The sequence below is a fragment of the Physeter macrocephalus genome, chromosome 14, assembly GCF_002837175.3.
Source record: "Physeter macrocephalus isolate SW-GA chromosome 14, ASM283717v5, whole genome shotgun sequence".
Taxonomy (NCBI): domain Eukaryota; kingdom Metazoa; phylum Chordata; class Mammalia; order Artiodactyla; family Physeteridae; genus Physeter; species Physeter macrocephalus.
Genome location: NC_041227.1, coordinates 13,069,229 through 13,076,943, shown reverse-complemented (window position 1 = coordinate 13,076,943; position 7,715 = coordinate 13,069,229).

The window sequence follows — 7,715 nt, the reverse complement described above, 5'->3', positions numbered from 1 at the left end:
AAAAAAAAAAAAAAAAAAAAAAAAAATCTCCTAAAAGACAGCAACAACAACAAGAAAAACCTTTTTTCCTCATTACTTTTGCACAACAAGGCTTGGACTGCTATTGTTTGCTGCAAACTTCTTTGCATCCAATTCTTCCTCTTTTCAAGATAAGGCCTGTTTTTTTCCCAGGGCTCAGGGAACCACACCTATAAGAGCTGTTCCAGGCACGTCCTGCATTGTTTCCCTTTCACTGATAAGGTTCCTTTGCTAAGAGCACTCCCTTTGTCTCTTACCTGTCTCCACTCTGAAAGTCACTTCTCTCTTAGTTTGATAGAATGGCCATTTCTGTGAGGATGCTAGTCAGTTATTCCTGTGTTGTGCATTCTTGAGAGCCAGTTAGCAACCATCCCCAGAATCGTGGCTTAAACCAGAGTTTCTAAAACTTGAAAATGCATCAGAACCACCCGGAGGGCTTGTTCAATCAATAATTGCTGGGTCCTACATCCAGAATTTCTGATTCAGTAGCTCTGGGGAGGGGTGGAGGATGTGCATTTCTAACATATTCTAGGCGATGCAGACGCTGCTGGTCCACAAGCTATACTTTAAGAATCATTGGCCTGGGACTTTCCTGGCGGTCCAGTGGTTAGGACTCGATGCTTTCACTGCCGTGGCCCTGGATTCGATCCTTGGGCGGGGAACTAAGATCCCGCAAGCCACGCAGCATGGCCAATAAATAAATAAATAAATAAAGGCTTACTGGCTTAAGCTGGTGTTTATATAATATCCAGATGCTTCGATTGAAATATTTTAAAGTAAATTACAGACATTATAACACCCTCAAAACCTGACAATGCCCTCTTCCCAGGGGCTCAAACCCTCTACTTTCCCTTCTTCCCACATCTAATCCATCTTGAAGTTTTCTCTGTTCTAGCATGCATAGATACCCCAAATCCGTCCCTTTCTCCTACACCATCCAAGTCCAGGCTCACATCCCCTCTCACCTGAATGCTGCAGCCACTTTCTCTCTGGTGTCCTCTCCCACTCCTGCCCCCAACCCCCAGTCGCCCAAGTGATCTTTGAAACGTACAAGTCAGATCATGTCACTCTGTTGAAAACACATCAGTGGCTATTGCTATTAGAATAAATTGCAGACTTCTTTTACAACCAGCCAGAACCTGCATGTCCCAGCCCCTGCCTCCCTGCCTGGAGTTATCACTTACTTCTCCTGCGCTGGAGTCCTCCAGGCCCTGCACACACCAAACCATTCGCTTGAAGAAATGGGTAACCCTGGTTGCCTCTAGGGAGGGAACCTCATTAATATATTATCTATTGAAATAAATAAACAAATAAATACAATAAAAAATGAACTAAAGAAGTAGTTCTGTGATTGCTCTCTAGCCTATCATAATAATCCATGTGTTTCTTTTCTTTCTTTTTTTTTTTTTTTTTTTGGCCTTAACATGCGGCATACAGGATTCCCCCACCAGGGATTGAACTTGTGTCCCCTGCAGTGGAAGCATGGAGTCTTCACCACTGGACTGCCAGGGAAGTCCCCATGTATTTCTTTTATATAGCACTGATCATAATCTGTAATTAACTTGCTTCTGTATTAAACTTTTATTTCCCACCCCTCCCCCCATCACTAGATTACAAACCCCCTGAGAGCAGGGAGTGTGCTCCCTGGGGCTCACCATTCTCTTCCCAGGGGTTAGCAGAGTGCCTGGTGGGTGGTAGTAGCTTCACAAATGTTTGTTGAATGAATGGATCTTGTAAAATGGAGGCAAGGTGGGGAGGAATGTGTAATGAGATCACCTGGGGATTCAGAACCTGCATACCTGAACTCCAGACCTGGTGGGACGGAGTCTTCTGGGGTTCATTACTGTGTAATGCACTTTGAATGCCCGAACTTCCTCTGCCAACTCCCGTTGGCAAGCCACAGCCAAGTGGCTGTGGCTGCTTGAACATGTCAGTGTCAGCAAAATAATGCTGGAATTGTGTTCGCCACATCAGGCCTTAGGTTTCCTGCCTGCAGAATGGACGGAGTGAATTAAAGTTGGCTTCAGTCTTTCTTATGCTGCCTTTAGGATTTTTCCCATATCCTTGGATCACCAACAATATTTTTATTTTCTTCTTTTTTATTTTTTTGACGGAGCTACTCGGCTTGCAGGATCTTAGTTCCCCCACCAGGGATCGAACCCAGGCCCCAGCAGTGAAAGCACAGGGTCCTAACCACTGGGCCACCAGGGAATTCCCTACCAATAATATTTCTGTTAGTATTTTTCTTGAAATCAATTCACTTATTTTTAGTTATATACATTTTATTTCAAAAGAAAATGTTCTATCAATGTGTAAGCAGAAAACTTGCATCAAAACAAAAAGTAGAGTAAAAATAAAAGCAGTGAAACAATATGTGATTATATTTTAGGTAGCTACTGCTGCCTGCTGGAAACTTTAGCATTTCAGATGGCGTGTCCTTTGTAAACAAAAAGGAAATTACACTGAGATTTCTTACTAAAGGTGGAAGAATTGGAAGGTGATTGAAAAATGGCACTGTGATTTTCTCACAGTGCCATTTAGTGATGTCTGGATATTTCCCCAAGAATCATCTCACCTGCCCATGGGGAAATGTCTAATTCAAGCAGCTCATTTCAAAAGTGGAGAAAATGAGGCCAAAATGGGGGATGGAATTTCTCCAGGACACTCACTGAGAATTTATCAAATGGTTTGGATTGTGAGCTTTGATAATAGGGGCCGCAGGGACTTCCTTGTGGTCCAGCGGTTAAGACTCCACGCTCCAAATGCAGGGGGCCCGGGTTTGATCCATGGTCAGGGAACTAGATCCGGAGTGTCACAGCTAAAGATCCTGCAGGCGGCAACGAAGACCCAGTGCAGCCAAATAAATAAATAAATATTAAAAAAAAAAAAAAATAGAGGCTGCAGCCACATGTGTCTGGGGCAGGGACTGGCACATAGAGTCACTCAATAAATGTGTCTGCGATTACTAACATTTCTCTTACATAGTCATCATCGACTCCATGTACTTCCGGGGCAATTGACTTTTGATTTTTTTTTTTTTTTTTTGCGGTACGCGGGTCTCTCACTGTTGTGGCCTCTCCCGTTGCGGGGCACAGGCTCCGGTTTTTTTGCGGTACGCGGGTCTCTCACTGTTGTGGCCTCTCCCGTTGCGGAGCACAGGCTCCGGACGCGCAGGCTCAGCGGCCATGGCTCAGGGGCCCAGCCGCTCCGCGGCATGTGGGATCTTCCTGGACCAGGGCATGAACCCGTGTCCCCTGCATCGGCAGGCGGACTCTCAGCCACTGCGCCACCGGGGGGGAGCCCCCGGCAGCCCCCAACATTTGATCTTTTTTGTCCTTAACTGAACTTTAAGTTCTTTGAGGGCAGGGACTGTATCTCATATTTTACATAATAGCTTTTATTGAGATATAGTTCACATACCATTCAGTTCATCCATTGAAAGTGTAAAATTCAAATAAAAAATATATTTACAAAATTAAAATGGTTTTTAGTGTATTCACAGAGCTGTGTAATTGTCATCACAATATTACTACACTTTCATCGCCCCAAAAAGAAACCCTGTACCCACTAGCAGTCACTTTCCAACTCTCCCTCCCCTATCCTTTGGTAACCACTAACCTACCTTCTGTCTCTATGGTTTTGCTTATCAGGACGTTTCATATAAATGGAATCACAACATGTGGCCTTTTGTGACTGGCTTCTTTCACTTAGCATAATGTTTCAAGGCTCACCGTGTAGCATGTATCAGTACTTTATTCCTTTTTTTTAATGATTAAAAAAAATTAATTTATTTATTTACTATTTTTTAGTTTTGGTTGCATTAGGTCTCAGTTGCTGTGCACAGGCTTTCTCTAGTTGCGGCGAGCAGGGGATACTCTTCGTTGCGGTGCGCAGGCTTCTCATTGTGGTGGCTTCTCTTGTTGTGGAGCACGGGCTCTAGGTGCGTGGGCTTCAGTAGTTGTGGCACACAGGCTCAGTAGTTGCAACTCACGGGCTCTAGAGTGCAGGCTCAGTAGTTGTGGTGCACTGGCTTAGTTGCTCCGTGGCATGTGGGATCTTCCCGGTCAGGGCTCGAACCTGTGTCCCCTGCATCATTGGCAGGCAGGTTCTTAACCACTGCGTCACCAGGGAAGCCCAAGTACTTTATTCCTTTTTATGACTGGATAATATTCCATTGATGGATATACCACATTTTATTGATACATTCATTGGTTGATGGACATTTGGGTTGTTTCTACTTTTGTGCTCCTACGAAGAGTGCTGCTGTGAACATTCATGGCCAAGATTTTGTGTGGACACATGTTTTCAGTTCTCTTGGGTAGATATCTAGAAGTGGATTGTGGAGTCATGTGGTAACTCTAAGTTTAACCTTTTTAGGGGCTAGATTGTTTTCCAAAGCAGCTGCACTGTTTAAGTTGTACCTCATAATATTTTGTGTCTTATGTTACTTTGGAGCTTTTGGTTGCAAGGTATGAAGACTCACTCAATGGACTTTGGGAAAGGGTGGGTTTGTGGTAAGGATATTTGTAGGTATCTTACCTGTGGCTTCATCCTCATAGAAAGGCAGCAACAGACAAATAAAGAGACCTCGCAGGAGAAACAGAATCAGGATCATCTCACCTTATCGTGTTCCGCCACGCTGCCTTCCTGCTGCTCCTGGGACGCCCCAAGTAAATTCCTGCCTTTGCTCCCTTTGTCGGCAATTCCCTTTCCTCAGATATTTTGAGGGCTGCTGTCTTGTCATCATTTGTGGGTCACCTCAAATGTCATCTCCTTTCTGGAGTTTGACATGACTTCCTAAAGTAGCCTCACCAGTCTCTAGTCTCTCTGTTCGATCACCTGTATTATTTCTTTCATGGCATCGATCACTTTCTTATATTATTTATGTGTTTACTTGGGGATTATTCATCTCTCTCCAGCCCCAGAACCTTAGCTCCCTGGAAACAGGCCTGTCTTGTTCACCCTTCCATCTTCTGTCCTGGAATAAGTGGCTGTATGTCACCTTACATGGTAGAAGGGACTTGGCAGATGTAATGAAGTCAAGGATTTTGACATGGAGGGATTATCTGGACTTATCCGAGTGGGTCCAATGTAACCACAAGGGTCATTGTAAGAGGGAAGCTGGAGGGTCAGAATCAGAGATATGACAACAGAAGCAGAGGTGGGAGTGATGTGAGTGCTGGCTTTGAAGACAGAAGGAGGCCATGAGGCAAAGAACGTGGGCAGCTTCTGGAAGCTGGAAAGGCAAGGAAACTGAATCTTCCCTACAGCTTCCAGAAGGACGGCACCCTTCGATTTTAACCCCATAAGTCCCATTCCAAACTTGTGACATCCAAAAATGTAAGATAATATATTTGTGTTAAGCCACTACATTTGTGGCAAGTTGTGAGAGCAGCAGTAGGAAGTAAATACAGCGACAAGCACTTGGCAAAAAGATGGATGAATGAAGACGGCCTCACAGACACTTAGGTCCTACAGAGATCTCTGCTGGCATTGCCGGCAAGGTCGCAGGGCACCACTTACCACTAGCAAAGTTAGAGGCCTGCCCTTAACCAAACTCTGTTTCTTTCTCTATTTTGGGGTGTTTAGGGGTCGTCTTCCTTCCTTTCCTGGCCCCTACAAGTTTCCCTTACCCTCTACTGGCTTCCCTTACCCTCTACTCTGCTTGGTTCCTTTCACATATTTTGGTCCCTTCTGTGTCTTTATTTAATTTTAATTTTTTTTTTTTTTTTTTGCGGTACGCCGGCCTCTCACTGCTGTGGCCTCTCCCGTTGCAGAGCACAGGCCTCCGGACGCACAGGCTCAGCGGCCATGGCTCACGGGCCTAGCTGCTCCGCGGCATGTGGGATCCTCCTGGACCGGGGCTCGAACCCGCGTCCCCTGCATTGGCAGGCGGACTCTCAACCACTGCGCCACCAGGGAGGCCCTGGAAGGCGGATTCTTTACCACTGGACCACCAGGGAAGTTCCTTTGTTCCTTTTTATTACCTAATAATATTCCACTGTATGGAGAGACCACTTTGGCTTAACCATTCATCAGTTGATGGTCATTTGGGTTGTTTCCATTTTTGGCCATTACGAATAATGTTGCTATGAAGATTTCTGTACAAGTTTTTGTGTGGACGTATGTTTGAAATCCTTTTGGGTATATACCTAGGAGTGGAATTCCTGGGTCATATGGCAACTCTACATTTCACATTTTGAAGAACTGACAAACTGTTTTCCAAAATGGCTGCACCATTTTATAGACCCACCAGCAGTGTATACACGTTCCAATTTCTCCTCATCCTTTCATCCTCGCCAACACTTAAAAAACGTTTTTTTTAAAAAAAACGTTTTTTAAGCATAGGGTAGAAAATAATTTCTTCCTAAAGCAAATGCATTAAGAAGTAAATCTCAGGGACTTCCCTGGTGCTCCAGTGGCTAAGACTCCCCTCTCCCAATGCAGGGCCCCCAAGTTTGATCCCTGGTCAGGGAAGTAGTTCCTGTATGCCACAACTAAAGATCCCACATGCTGCAACGAAGATCCCGCATGGGGCAGTGAAGATCCCACATGTGGCAACTAAGACCCGGTGCAGCCAAAGTAAATAATTTTTTTTTTTTTTTTTTTTTTTGCGGTACGCAGGCCTCAGTAAATAAATATTAAGAAAAAAAAAAAAAGTAAATCTCAGAAAGATGGGACTTCCCTGGCGGTCCAGTGGTTCAGATTCTGTGCTTCCAATGCAAAAGACACAGGTTCCATCCCTGATTGGGGAACTAAGATCCCACATGCCGTGCGGCATGGCCAAGAAAATACATTTAAAAAAAAAAAAAAAAAAAAGAAGTAAATCTCAGAAAGAAAAAAAAGCCAGGAGTTAGCTGGGCTTAAAATTCTTCTAACTGTGGTAAGTCATTTGCAGGTTGTAGGGAGGGGAAGGTCTGTTGCAGCCAGCTCTGGTGCCAATTTCAACGGGCTCCTCTTCCACCTCTGGCACAAAAATCACAGGTTGCCATCCCCTGATCTTGGTTTAAAGCAAGAGGCATGAATAAGGTTACTCTGGATTGAAAGGCTTGGACAGCTCTGTACTACCAGAAATGTGCCTTAAATGTGATTCTTCACAGAGGTGTTTCCCCCCTTTTAAGCAAAACAACACACTAAAGCATTCATTGCCTCTAAATCTCTGCTGTCTGTCTGTTACCCTTCAGCTGTGTGTCCTACCTGGAGAGTGGAGTGGTTCAGAGTACAGTCTGGGCATGGGGCCTGGGCCAGTGCCAGCTCATTTTCAGATTAAGTATTTTGAAACAGAGTTTTAGGCATGTACAGGGTTTAGTTATCCACCCAAGCAATCTATTTTCACTTGCAGGGAAATTTCAGACTGCAATCACTATAATGATGCAAAATGGGGAGAAAAGGAGGAAATTGTTCCTAACCCTTGGATATTAATCCCTGCAAGCCCCAACTTTGGAACTGCCATCCATAATCATTATTAACATTTATTGAGGGACTTTCCTGGTGGCGCAGTGGTTAAGAATCTGACTGCCAGTGCAGGGGACATGGGTTTGATCCCTGGTCCGGGAAGATCCCACATGCCGTGGAGCAGCTGGGCCCGTGCGCCACAACTACTGAGCCTGCGCTCTAGAGCCCGTGAGCCACAACTACTAAAGCCCGTGTACCTAGAGCCCGTGCTCCACAACAAGAGAAGCCACCGCAATGAGAAG